Raw genomic sequence first — 13,981 nt, 5'->3', positions numbered from 1 at the left:
GTTGCGGCTAAAAAGCGGTGCTTGACGACTGCACAAAGTTAAACCACTTCCTGGTCATTTCGGGAAAGAAATCACTGACCTGGATTGGTGTGCAAGCTTTCCTTTGCTTTCACCATGTTGGAGTCGAGAGGGAGGGAAGAACGCCTTTTTAGGAGTATTAAAAAGGGCCCAAGCTTTCCTTACTCATGTCCTGTGCCTCGGTCATAAATGGTCAAATCTAAGATCGGACACAGGAGCAGTTTTTTTATTTTCCACACCAGCCCTCAGGTGGTGTCCAGACTTCAGTGTCTGCTCAACTGTCAATGGGCTCTGTGTGTATGCAGGAACTTACTCATCCTTGCAAAACCACAATTGGCACCAGACATGAGCTTCACAGCACAACTGCAAGAAAATTGCCAGGAACAAAAGCGACCTTAAGCCTTTGACTCTGGCTGATTCTGTCAAATTGGCTTCCCTGACAAATTCGCCAGAATACTGCGACTGATGCATTACATGTCAGCTTCAGTGCTCAGTAATATTGAGCAGCTGGGAGGACACTGTAAAAGAGGTCGACGTGGAGGAAAACTGTCCACGAGGGAGTAGCCCGGTACGAAGAAGCTCTCCGCCATGCTGCAGAAGACAAGCGGCAGCTTCGAAAGAAGGCCCAACCACCATCGAAACCCACCATTCACCCATGCCCACACTGCAAGTTGAGGGGTGTGGATACTTTCTGAAGGCACTGTATGCTCATAACCTGTTTGAATGTTTTAATTTCATGTAAGATTAAGCGAACAGGGTCAAATGTGCTCGTAACTAGTCTTCAAGTGTTTAAGTCACAATCGCCAAACCAACTTAAAACATTCCATTTATCACTATTTACACTTGCGTAAGAGCTCCATAGGCTATAATCCATTTTGGATTCACCACTGCTCTTGAATCGTTTAAGCTACAAGCGCCAAACCAACGTTGAAATGTGAAGTTAAATTGCTCATCAAAAGCTTGTTGATACCATTTACACTTGGGAACTATAACCATTTTAAATAACAAAGCTACATAGATACTGTAATGTCTTCTCTAGACAGAACATAATTGCGGTACTTTTCACTTGAGTATTCCCTGAACTCAAAGCTAACTGTTGGTTAAACTGAATTTTAAAATGTAGCTATCCCTATGAACTGAGCATCCCTTTCCCTCCAACAAACCACCTCCCTATTGGTTATAACTTGTAGTCCATGAAGGGGGCAGACCATGACCCTATTGGTTATAACTTGTAGTCCATGAAGAGGGCTGAGAATGACCATTTTGGCTTTAACTTGTAGTCCATGAAAAGGGCAGACCATGGCCCTATTGGTTATAACTTGTAGTCCATGAAGAGGGCAGACCATGGCCCAATTGGTTATAACCTATAGTCCATGAAAAGGGCAGACCATGGCCCTATTGGTTATAACCTGTAGTCCATGAAAAGGGCAGACCATGGCCCTATTGGTTATAACCTGTAGTCCATGAAAAGGGCAGACCATGGCCCTATTGTTTATAACCTGTAGTCCATGAAGAGGGCAGACCATGGCCCTATTGGTTATAACTTGTAGTTTGGCTCTGTACTCAGCACTTTGGATTTCAAATGATAGAACAACTATGAGGTTAAAGTGCAGACTGTCCATATCGGGTGAACCATTTAGAAATTACAACCCTTTTTGTCGCTACATTTTAGGGGAACACAAGTATTGGGACAAATTCACTTATACAGTATATGTATTAAAGTAGTCAAACGTTTAGTATTTGGTCCCATATTCCTAGCACGCAATGACGACATCAAGCTTGTGACTACAAACCTGTTGGATGCATTTGCTGTTTGCTTTGGTTGTGTTTCAGATTATTCTGTGCCCAATAGAAATGAATGGTAAATAATGTATTGTGTCATTTTGGAGACACTATTATCGCACATAAAAATAGAATATGTTTCTAAACACTTCTACATTCATGTGGACGCTACCATGAATACAGATATTCCTGAATTATTCATGAGTAATGATGAGTGAGAAAGTTAAGAGACGCACCATCATCATACCCCCAAGACATGCTATCCTCTCACCATTCCAATAACAGGGGAGGTTAGCATTTTTTTGGGGGGGGGTATGATATTTGTCCGCCTGTAACTTTCTCACTCATCATTATTCACGATTCATTCAGGGTTATCCATAGAGGTAGCAGTCTGCACTTTAACCTCATAGTCATTGAATCGTTTCAAATCCAAAGTGCTGGAGTACAGAGCCAAAACAGCAAGAAATATGTCACTGTCCCAATACTTTTGAAGCTCACTGTAGGGTGCAAGTTGAACAAGCTACAGTCTAATCCGTCATCTCCATTCAGTGAGTGATAATATCCACAGGGACACTGATTATGCAGCAAATGTCGTATTGTTACGCATCAATTTATCCAATTTAATAACCCCAAACTCTCCCAAGTTCAGTAGTCGAGACATGATGATGTTGAAAGCTCAAATAACATCCTAAAAGTGGTGTATCGTTAAACGGAAACGTGAGTTTTATCGAACGAATCAAGCCTTTTGAAGAAGGGTCTACATGCAATGACTAAGCTATGTGGTTGCAAGTCGCTCTGCAGAAGAGCATCTGCTAAATAACTCAATTGTCAAATGCGTCATGAGTGATGGTATGAAGAGTGGTGCTGGGGCAATTGCCAACATCTGACCCTGAAGGAACGGAGTTGAAAGGCTTTTACTGTAAAGGATGCCAGAGGTATTTCAGCCAAATAGCCCCTATCCAAATCACTATGTAAACATTTGCCTTTGGCTTTAATTGAGACATATTATGACTTGGACGGAAACCTTAGAAGATTCCTACTGTGGAGTCTTGTCCGGCACCAGCAGTGGTTGCCAAAGCCCTCTCCGGATCTTTGCCTGGCCCTGGTCCAACCTCCAGCAGCAATTCTGGATCCACCGTAGATTCCTCTGCTGGGTGATAACCCTGTGATAGGAAATCATCCTCCTGACTCAGAAGTAGGATTGTATGCATGAATGTAACGAACACAACAGGAAGAATAAGTATGACATGGAAGTGCAGATGAAATTGAATAATAAACTATCGATAGCACAATAGAGAAACAGCCACTTTAAGGTAACAAAGGACTGTAATAAAGGTAGCAATACAAACTCGACCCAATGAATAAGAATAGGGACAACAATGCCAGACGTACAGTTGGCACTCAACTTTATGAGAGCCGCTGAGAAGATCGGGGGCCAGGTGTTGAGACTCTGCACTGCTGCCGGGAAACCGTAGCTAGTGGGAGAGGTGAGGAGATTTTCTGGGCAGGCTGTAATGGGACCGATGGGATGCCTGGTCATTCAGGTCACGGACAGTTACAGAGAGATACAGGTGGCTGAGATGCTTCGTCCCTCCAAAGACAAACTGCTTCACCTCCCTTCCCGATCTCATATTTCTGTTTTTGTATGCTACAGTATGTTTGAATTTGCTATTTGCTTAGATTTTTAAACACTTTGAGAAACTTTGTGTGCCAGGGTATTATTATTATTAATAATATATTATTGTTATATCTAGAAACCTAGACGTCTGGGCACAGTGGGAAGCTCACCACCCCCCTGTTTTATGTCTCTGCTATCTTCTGCAGTAAGGCTGAGTTTCGGGGAGCTAGAGAAAGAGCTGAAGTATGTGTCAGAGCTTACCAGCACAGCTCAAAACTGTTTTTTATACTTTTTTATAATTATTTTATTTACCCCCTTTTCCTAACCAATTTCGGGATATCCAATTGCAATCAAATTACGATCTTGTCTCGTTGCTGCAACTACCCAACGAGCTCGGGAGAGGCGAAAGATCCTCCGAAACACCCACGCTTCGTAACAGCCGCTCGCTTAACCCGGAAGCCAGCTGCACCAACGTGTCGGAGGAAACACTGACGACCGAAGTCAGCCTGCAGGCACTCGGCCCGCCACAAAGAGTCGCTAGAGCGCGATGAGCCAAGTAAAGCACCCCCGGCCAAACCCTAACCCGGACGACGCTGGGCCAAATGTGTGCCGCCCTATGGGACTCCCGTTCACGGCCGGTTGTGACACAGCCTGGGATCGAACCCGGGTCTGTAGTGACGCCTCAAGTACACCGCTGTGCCATTCCAGGGGTCTAAACAGGTATTCTTAACGGACAGTAAAACATGAGGAAGCTTGTGAGGAACGAGGGAGTGAGGCATAGCGACTCAAGAAGTTTACATACACCTTAGCCAAATACATTTAAACTCAGTTTTTCCACAATTCCTGACATTTAATAGTAGTAACAATTCCCTGTTTTAGGTCAGTGAGGATCACCACTTTATTTTAAAAACGTGAAATGTCAGAATAATAGTAGAGAGAATTATTTATTTCAGCTTTCATTTCTTTCATCACATTCCCAGTGGGTCAGAAGTTTACATACACTCAATTAGTATTTGGTTGCATTGCCTTTAAATTGTTTAACTTCGGTCAAACGTTTCGGGTAGCCTTCCACAAGCTTCCCACAATAAATTGGGTGAATTTTGGCCCATTCCTACTGACAGCTGGTGTAACTGAGTTAGGTTTGTAGGCCTACTTGCTCGCACACGCTTTTTCAGTTCTGCCCACACATTTTCTATAGGATTGAGGTCAGGGCTTTGTGATGACCAATTCCTTGACTTTGTTGTCCTTAAAACTTCTTGATGCACCCATCCCATTAGCGGGATAATTTTCATCAACACCAGCTGAATTGCAGCGCGCCAAATTCAAATTAAATTACTAAAAATGCTTGTTGTTAATTCACCTGGCGTGTCAGATTTCAATACAGCTTTTCGGCGAAAGCATAACAAGCGTTTATTTAAGAACATCTCTCTCAGTAGACAAAATATTACAAACACCTAGCAGCCAAGTAGATTGGTCACGAAAGTCAGAAAAGCAATAGATTAAATCGCTTACCTTTGATGATCTTCGGATGTTTGCACTCACGAGACTCCCAGTTACACAATAAAGGTTACTTTTGTTCCTTAAAGATTATTTTTATATCCAAAATATCTCCATTTGTTTGGCGCGTTATGTTCAGAAAACCACAGGCTCGAGCGGTCACGACATCGCAGACGAAAATTCCAAATAGTATCCGTAATGTCCACAGAAACATGTCAAATGTTTTTATAATCAATCCTCAGGTTGTTTTTAAAATATATAATCGATAATATATCAACCGGGACTGTCGCTTTTTCAATAGGAGAGGGAGAGACAATGGCTGCCCCACTCTGCTGCGCAAGCAAAACTCTGCGAACACCCAGCTATCCACTGACGCGATGTTATCTATCTCGTTCATTTTTCAAAATAAAGCCTGAAACTATGTCTAAAGACTGTCGACACCTTGAGGAAGCCATAGGAAAAGGAATCTGTTTGATATCCCTTTAAATGGAGGCAAGGCATCCAATGGAACAGAGTGCTTTCAGGAAAAACAACCCTTCCTGGTTTGATTTTCCTCAGGTTTTCGCCTGCAATATCAGTTCTGTTATACTCACAGACAATATTTTGACAGTTTTGGAAACTTTAGAGTGTTTTCTATCCTAATCTGACAATTATATGCATATTCTCGTTTCTGGGCCTGAGAAATAGGCAGTTTCAAATGGGTACGTTTTTTTGCCAAAAACGAAAATCCTGCCCCCTACACTCAAGAAGTTTAAGCTATTTTGCCACAACTTTGGAAGTATGCTTGGGGTCATTGTCCATTTGGAAGACCCATTTGCGACCAAGCTTTTATTTCCTGACCTGTGTCTTGAAATGTTGCTTCAATATATCCACATTATTTTCTTCCCTCATGATGCCATCTATTTTGTGAAGTGCACCAGTCCCTCCTGCAGCAAAGCACCGCCACAACATAATGCTGCTACTCCCGTGCTTCATGGTTGGCATGGTGTTCTTCAGCTTGCAAGCGTCCCCCTTTTTCCTCCACACATAACGATGGTCATTATGGCCAAACAGTTCTATTTTTTGTTTCATCAGACCAGAGGACATTGAGGTCCTGTCTGATTTCTTTAGATTTTCCCATGATGTCAAGCAAAGAGGTACTGAGTTTGAAGGTAGGGGCGGCAGGGTAGCCTAGTGGTTAGAGTGTTGGACTAGTAACCGGAAGGTTGCGAGTTCAAACCCCCGAGCTGACAAGGTACAAATCTGTCGTTCTGCCCCTGAACAGGCAGTTAACCCACTGTTCCTAGGCCGTCATTGAAAATAAGAATTTGTTCTTAACTGACTTGCCTGGTTAAATAAAGGTAAAAAAAAAAAAAAAAAAAAAAAAAAAGTAGACCTTGAAATACATCCCCAGGTACACCTCCAATTGACTCAAATGATGTCAATTGGTCTATCAGAAGCTTCTAAAGCCATGACTTTATTTTCTGGATTTTTCCAAGCTGTTTAAAGGCACAGCCAACTTAGTGTAAACCTCTGACCCACTGGAATTGTGATACAGTGAATTATAAGTGAAATAATCTGTCTGTAAACAATTGTTGGAAAAATTACTTGTGTCATGCACAAAGTAGATGTCCTAACCTACTTACCAAAACTATAGTTTGTTAACAAGAAATTTGTGGTGGTTGTAAAACGAGTTTCAATGACTCCAACCTAAGTGTATGTAATTGTAACTTGCGTTCCATACTTAAGTAGGCTATAAATTAAGCTTGAATGCTGCATTTATAGTTCCTATTGTAGTGTTTCTGGGCATGGGTAGTTCAGGTTATGCACTAACGGGGGGGGGGGGGGGTCTTGTAAATGTCAACCACCAGTGACTCTTGTTTTTTTTTTTTACATGGCCTCACTCTCTGTCCTCTCTCTCTCTCTCTCTCTAGGTTTCTTTTGGTCCTGAGACAATGACATGGGGGAGGGGGATGGAGGTTTAGAGGGTCTTGTAAATGTCAACCACCAGTGACTCCTCTTTTTTTTTCCTACATGGACTCACACACTTCCTGCTTTCTCGCTCTCTATATGTCTCTCTTTCTATCTCTCTCTCTCTCCAGATTTATTTTGGTCCCGAGAACATTGATGCCTAGGTTCATAAGTAATATAGAACCCCCAACACTTTAGTTCCCTTTACATCCAAATTCTCAGAATGTAGGATAGCGTTAATTTATCTTGCTGCATTAGGCATCCTAAACCTCGTGCAGGATATCACATAGAAAATGGCACCAGATCATCACATGACCCTTCATTTCTCAAAGTCAGTACTTGAGTTGGTGCTGGTACTGTTTATATTTAGGTGCAGGAGCTCCACAATACTTTTGAGCTAATATTCTATAAGAAAAACCGGAGCTCAAGCAGTAGAACATTTGGCCGTGGCGGAGATCTTTGTGGGCTATACTCGGCCTTGTCTCAGGATGGTAAGTTGGTGGTTGAAGATATCCCTCTAGTGGTGTGGGGGCTGTGCTTTGGCAAAGTGGGTGGGGTTATATCCTTCCTGTTTGGCCCTGTCCGGGGGTATCATTGGATGGGGCCACAGTGTCCCCTGACCCCTCCTGTCTCAGCCTCCAGTATTTATGCTGCAGTAGTTTATGTGTCGGGGGGCTAGGGTCAGTTTTTTATATCTGGAGAACTTCTCCTGTCCCATCCGGTGTCCTGTGTGAATTTAAGTATGCTCTCTCTAATTCTCTCTTTCTTTCTTTCTTTCTCTCTCTCGGAGGACCTGAGCCCTAGGACCATGCCTCAGGACTACCTGGCATGATGACTCCTTGCTGTCCCCAGTCCACCTGGCCGTGCTGCTGCTCCAGTTTCAACTGATCTGCCTGTGATTATTATTATTTGACCATGCTGGTCATTTATGAACATTTGAACATCTTGGCCATGTTCTGTTATAATTTCCACCCGGCACAGCCAGAAGAGGACTGGCCACCCCACATAGCCTGGTTCCTCTCTAGGTTTCTTCCTAGGTTTTGGCCTTTCTAGGGAGTTTTTCCTAGCCACTGTGCTTCTACACCTGCATTGCTTGCTGTTTGGGGTTTTAGGCTGGGTTTCTGTACAGCACTTTGAGATATCAGCTGATGTACGAAGGGCTATATAAATACATTTGATTTGATTTGATTTGAGGTACCGGTACTCAGCTCCAGTGAGCTCCTGCCCAAGTCAAGCACTGCTCAAAGTGTCATACTCTGAATTTGAGATGAGCGCCCTTGACTGTAAACTAGTCCTAGTGTACTGGTGGTCTTACCTTTGCAAAATTCCAACTGATGGACACACTGTTATCATTGGGCTTTATCCCATGTTCTTTCAACTGCCTTTCATTGCAACATACTATATTGCAGCCAAGCACACCCAGTGCCCTGGAAAAAATATTATTAAATGTTTTTTCCCCAAAGATTATAAATGTTTTTTTCCCCAAAGATTATAGCCTTTAAATAAAGTTAAAGTTAAACAATTGGTTAATCCAATTATTATCCAACTATCAAATCAATCTAAATACAAATTTCCCATCTTCCTATTTTTTGCAAAGATGCATCGAGTTCATTACATACGCAATGTTGCCATGATGATCACATCAGTAGTGGGGCGGTGTCATCCAAATGATTGTCCTGTTCTGTAATTCAAATTAAAGTCGATTGGGACAATGACCAATTGGCTCTGCTGTCCATCTGGGACTCGACATTCTGAAGGGGCGTGCGCACTTGAGTTTGTGTTCACGCGGGGGCGTGTCCATGTATCCTATAGGAACATAAATTGCGAACACACCTTGCCAACATTGTGGACAGAGCAACGCACAATTGTAAAAAAATAAAAAAAAATAAATAAAAAAAATGTTTTTACAATTGTTATTTTTTTCTTTAGCTCTTTATGCCTTCGTAGCCAACTTGACATTTAATTATACAATTATGCGTTGATTACATGTGGCAATTTGCACTTTGGCAGGTGAAGTCCTACCTGGCATTTTGAATAGCTGTCTTGTATGACTGCAATTTGTATAGATGTAGGCTACAAATGGTGTAGATGAGAGAATAAATGACCTGGCATGCATAGTTGAATATTTTAGGGGAGCAAAACATTTTAAATGGGCTCTTTGAAATGATTGTAATGTCTGCACTGTACAATTATTTGGGGATTCTATAGATGTCACAAAATAGATCCGCATCTATCACAGCTAGTTTCTTTCTATAGTGACTGTTAATCAGTGATGCTTAATGTAGTGAGGTACCTAGAGGATTTTAGTTACTTATTAAAATGTTGCCTCATACATAATATAACCAAGTACAGTTAAAGTAAAACAAGTTAAGTATATTATTTTTTGTATTTTTTAAATTTCAGAGGTCTTAGACCATATCAGGAAAAATGGTGAAGTTGCTTTTTTTGTTGTGCAAATTAACCTTTAAAATGATATACTTTCAAAAGTACAGAAGGACAGACTTGACAGGATCGAGTGACAAGATAATACCCTGGGTTGCATTGCACTTCTGTGCTGTACGTTCCATAGGTGCTTGCTATCAAGTTCATACGCCTGACCAAACTGCTGGGCCGTACATTGACCCTTGTGTGTAGGACTCCTTTTTTAGTTGGAGGTGTGTCTGCTTCTGTCAAGGGGCATTTTTTTTTATATGGCATATTTAAAATGGTATATTTAAAATTGCACATCTTAAAGAGAACATAAGGAATGGCTATTGACAGGATCGGATCACAGGACAGATCCTGGGTTGCATTGCACTTCTGTACTGTACATACCATAGGTGCTTGCTCTTAAGTTCACAAGCCTGGGCTGTACAGTTTTCACTAGAAACAGGACGAAATGAGAAGGGTTTACCTGAACTTGTCCAATAAGATGCTGCTTTTAATTTTCCATTGCAAATTGTTTTTGTCACCTTGTGCCCTAATGAATAAGACCCTGGTCTGTACCAATACCATTCTCTACTTCTTTCCAAACGCCTCTCTGCAACACTCTTGTATCTCTCCTCAGCTGTCACATTCCTTTATTCTATCCATCTAATAATATCCTGCTAAGCTTCTCAGCTAAAGTTCAGAGGTCACACTGAGACTTGTTTGGAGGAGCTGTCAGACCAATCATACCCCTCTAACCTTTATTTGACCAATCTGCAGCTGTCACTGCAGAGCCACACGAAGATTCAAGTTTGCATAGGCCCTTTCCCCAAATCAACCCGAATGTTTAACTGTACCTACTTGAAAGACCAAACGCTGTGCCTTGCAGTTTGATATTTCACTCCTGCGATCAACCTCGGCATGACAACTAAATGATGTGTCTCGTAATGACTGACTAATTGATCATGCTGACTGTTCACAGTTCCGGCAAAGCCAATCTTGTTGACCCATTGAAAAATGGTTTGTGGAGTATAGTTATGACTTAACTTTATTGACCTGGGCCAGGTTTCCCAAAAGCATCTTAAGGCTAAGTTAATCATAGAACCATAGGATCCTATGGTTCTAACAATGAACTTAGCATCTTAAAGCTTTTGGGAAAGTGGGCGCAGAACAAAATGACTTTGACCAAACTGTTACCAAACACTTGTTTTTCGCCCTGTGTTGTTTCTGACCACAGGAGGTTGGTGGCACCTTAATTGTGGAGAGCAGACTCGTGGTAATGGCTGGGACGGAAGAGATGGAATTGTATCAGATACCTGGTTTCACAGTTTTATTCCATTCATCTCCGTTCCAGCCATTATGAGCCGTCCTCCCCTCGGCAGCCTCCACTGTTTCTGACATACTGTACACGGACTCCTTTCTGACATACTTTGACTATTTTGCTGGGCCATACATTGACCCTTGTGTGCAGGACTCATTTTAGGTGGGGGTTTGTCTGCTTGGTGTCACTGGGCAACGCTCCAATATGTTCTGTTCGAACAACGATCGTCACACCGACTCCTCAATCACAAAGATTTGATCTTCCACTGTCGGCGGACTTGATTGGTCTATCTAGCTCTCTCTATATCGTTTCACTAGCTGTCTACAAGAGCCTGCAGTATGGCGAATAGTCTAGACGTGTCTCAACCGTTTGTGAGTGGTGACAACTTAAGTCTCCAGCGTTGACAGTATTTGACTAATGTGGGCCTATCAGTAGTCTGCTCGAGTTAAACAGTAAAGGGAACAGTGCATACCGTACATACAGTATGTATTCCGCTGAACTTTACCCCCCCCAAGTTATGCTGCAACTGGGCATTTAAAGGGGAATTACACTCCATGTTCCTGAACTATTTTCATACATTAAGTGGTCTTCTGTTGAAGTCCCTGTTACCCAAGATGCGCACCATGTCATTTACGGTACTCCTCTTTTCCATTCTTTTGGGGTTGAGGGAGCTAGATATGCACAACTAATAGTGTGGAGCGTGGATTAATCTTGACATCAGACTACTGGATAGGTAAACGACAAATGTTACACTGACCAGCCTTGTCCCTTCCCTGCTTCTACAATTTGTGTCCTCAACCCGCACTTGTCTGTTCTATGGGTCAGCGCGCTGCACAAACCCAACCATATTAGGCATAAACAAAGGCTCTGGGCTGCAAATGTCAAGTAATTGTTATCAGTCAAGGTTGGCAGGCCTTGTAGAGTTGTCAGTATAGGGCTGCTGCCACCTGCTGGTATGTTCATATGGATACATGGGGATTAATCGTAAAACTATCTGATTTCGCTTCACAGATTTGGGCGTATTGGACGCCTGGTGACCCGTGCCACCGTCAAGTGCGGAGAGGTCAATATCGTTGCCATCTAAGACCCCTTCATCGACTTGGACAAAATGGTGAGAACTTTATATAGGCTACTGCTTTATATACTGACAAATATAAAGCAGTATATAAAAGGTATGGAAATTGAAATGAATTGAGAAATATTAACCTGTTTTACTGAAGTCAGACCTTGAGTGGGTCAGGTCTGTTTCGGTTTAACAATAAATATCTCAGGTGCACAAGTTTACTGTACACATATTCAACACCTCCCTAAAGATTGTATGTAATATCACTGACCAGCTCTCTACCACTGTTCCATAGGTCGACATGTTCAAATATCACTCCACCCACGGTGTTTGGAAACACAGTGAAGTGAGGCAAGAGAATGACACGCTGATCATTGGCAACCTCCACATCCCAGTTTTCCATGAGTAAGTGTTGTTCCTTTTCCCTTTTCTCTGTAATTCTAACACTAGTTTTATGGTATAATCCTAACTTCTACCTCTTTGCCATCTTCAGGAGGGACCCTTCCCATATCAAGTGGGGCGAGGCTGGAGCTGACTATGTTGTGGAATCTACCGGTGTGTTCACCACCATCGACAAGGCCTCTGTAAGTACCTCTTCACTAGCAGTAGGTCATATTGACAATGGTCTATACTTGAATTTGGTGGATATATATTTATATATATATAAGACTTCATGGCTATAAGGTCGTGGGTGAGCAGCAAGTGAGCATTGTGTTTTTATGCTGTGAGCATGTATTTTTATGCTGTAAATTGTTTACATTGATTCCTTAATTTTTTCCCTACAGACTGACGATTTTGCATCAGCTGCATGCGACTGAACCAAGCAAGGCAGCCTTGATGCTGTGTATTTGTTGTTACACAAACATACCCATTGACCTCTCACCCCACCCATCACCCCCACAGGCTCACCTGCAAGGAGGTACCAAGAGAGTCATCATCTCCGCCCCCAGCGCCGATGCCCCCATGTTCGTGATGGGCGTCAACCACCATCATTACGATAACTCCCTGAAGGTTGTCAGGTAAGCCCCTCCCCCTCCACCCATGACATTATTTTAAAGGAGCAGTGTGACATGTACAAACGTTCCTGCCTCAGGGTGACATGTCATGTACAAACAATTGCTGAAACAGACAGACGCGCACACTCAGTTCCAGCAGGACAAAAATCATCCCCCAGTCTTACAGAGAATGCGAGTATGAGACATGCCCTAAACACATCCTACAATTGCTCACACACTTCAATTAAACTTTGGGACAATATCACTAAACAAGGTCCTGTGTTTGACAGATTTTGGAAAATAACTGTTTTCAACAAGGGTTTTGTAAAGAAACATGTACTCTCATTCTAAGCATTGTTTACTTTCCATAAGCCTTATCTTCAAATTCTATGGAAGTTGCATAACTCCTTGAGGTAAGAAAACAATTCAGATTAGGTAACATGGGAAACTATTTTACTTCGGAAAGGCAGGATTTAATGTGGGTCAAAGGTGGGTGGAGGAGTGACCTGGTGCTGCTGACGATACAGTTGAAATGATGTTGGGTTTTTCCTAGTGGGAGGAAATAGATTATGTTGATAATGATGTCACGTCCTCACAGCAACGCCTCCTGTACAACTAACTGCCTGGCTCCCATCGCCAAGGTTATCAACGACAACTTTGGCATCATTGAGGGTCTCATGGTAAGAACGGATGATAATTGTGTTAAAAAAAACACAATTATCACACGGACTGGAATGTAGTGATAAAAGTGGGTCAGCACTGATGCTGACATTGAGATCTCGATTAATGTACATTCTAACAACCCTCATGCTTCTGCTCTGCACGAGTCCCGAGTCATGTTTATCGGAGCTCACAACAGAAAAAGAAAATATGGTAAATTTCAGATTTTAACTTCCTGTTTTCTTCCTTTTGGTGCCTAATGAACAAAACCCTGCATAGACTAGCATCCATATCACTTGTTTCCTACCCCAGAACACAGTTCACTCCGTCACAGCCACTCAGAAGAGACTGTTGACGGGCCCTCCGGTAAGCTGTGGAGAGACGGACGTGGTGCCAGCCAGAACATTATCCCTGCCTCCACCGGCGCCGCTAAGGCGGTGAGCAAGGTTATCCCCGAGCTGAATGGGTAAGAACCAATCCAGGACCATTGGTTTCGTAATGGAGGTTTTATGACCATAGTGATAATGGATGGGATTTGTATAGTCCTTTTCACTAAGGGCGAGTCTCAACATTCGAAAGCATGAAAAAAATTATTATAGCCCCTTCCCTCAGCTGTATATCAAAACAAGTGGCAGGGCTGTCATTGTTTTATTATCCCAGAATGTAGATTT

General features: G+C 42.5%; 1 pseudogene across 1 annotated transcript; it reads left to right on the top strand.

The window, feature by feature from the left end:
* The first annotated feature begins 3,179 nt into the window (after positions 1 to 3,179).
* Positions 3,180 to 13,806, top strand: LOC110487600 (glyceraldehyde-3-phosphate dehydrogenase-like; annotated as a pseudogene). Its single transcript, XR_016493701.1, has 7 exons — positions 3,180 to 3,271; positions 11,604 to 11,703; positions 11,951 to 12,060; positions 12,149 to 12,239; positions 12,559 to 12,674; positions 13,249 to 13,330; positions 13,623 to 13,806. The product of XR_016493701.1 is annotated as a glyceraldehyde-3-phosphate dehydrogenase-like (transcript).
* Positions 13,807 to 13,981: the final 175 nt, after the last annotated feature.

This window comes from Oncorhynchus mykiss, chromosome 30, assembly GCF_057628025.1.
Source record: "Oncorhynchus mykiss isolate SJ-2025 chromosome 30, ASM5762802v1, whole genome shotgun sequence".
Taxonomy (NCBI): domain Eukaryota; kingdom Metazoa; phylum Chordata; class Actinopteri; order Salmoniformes; family Salmonidae; genus Oncorhynchus; species Oncorhynchus mykiss.
This window is presented reverse-complemented; position numbering and strand designations above follow the sequence as displayed.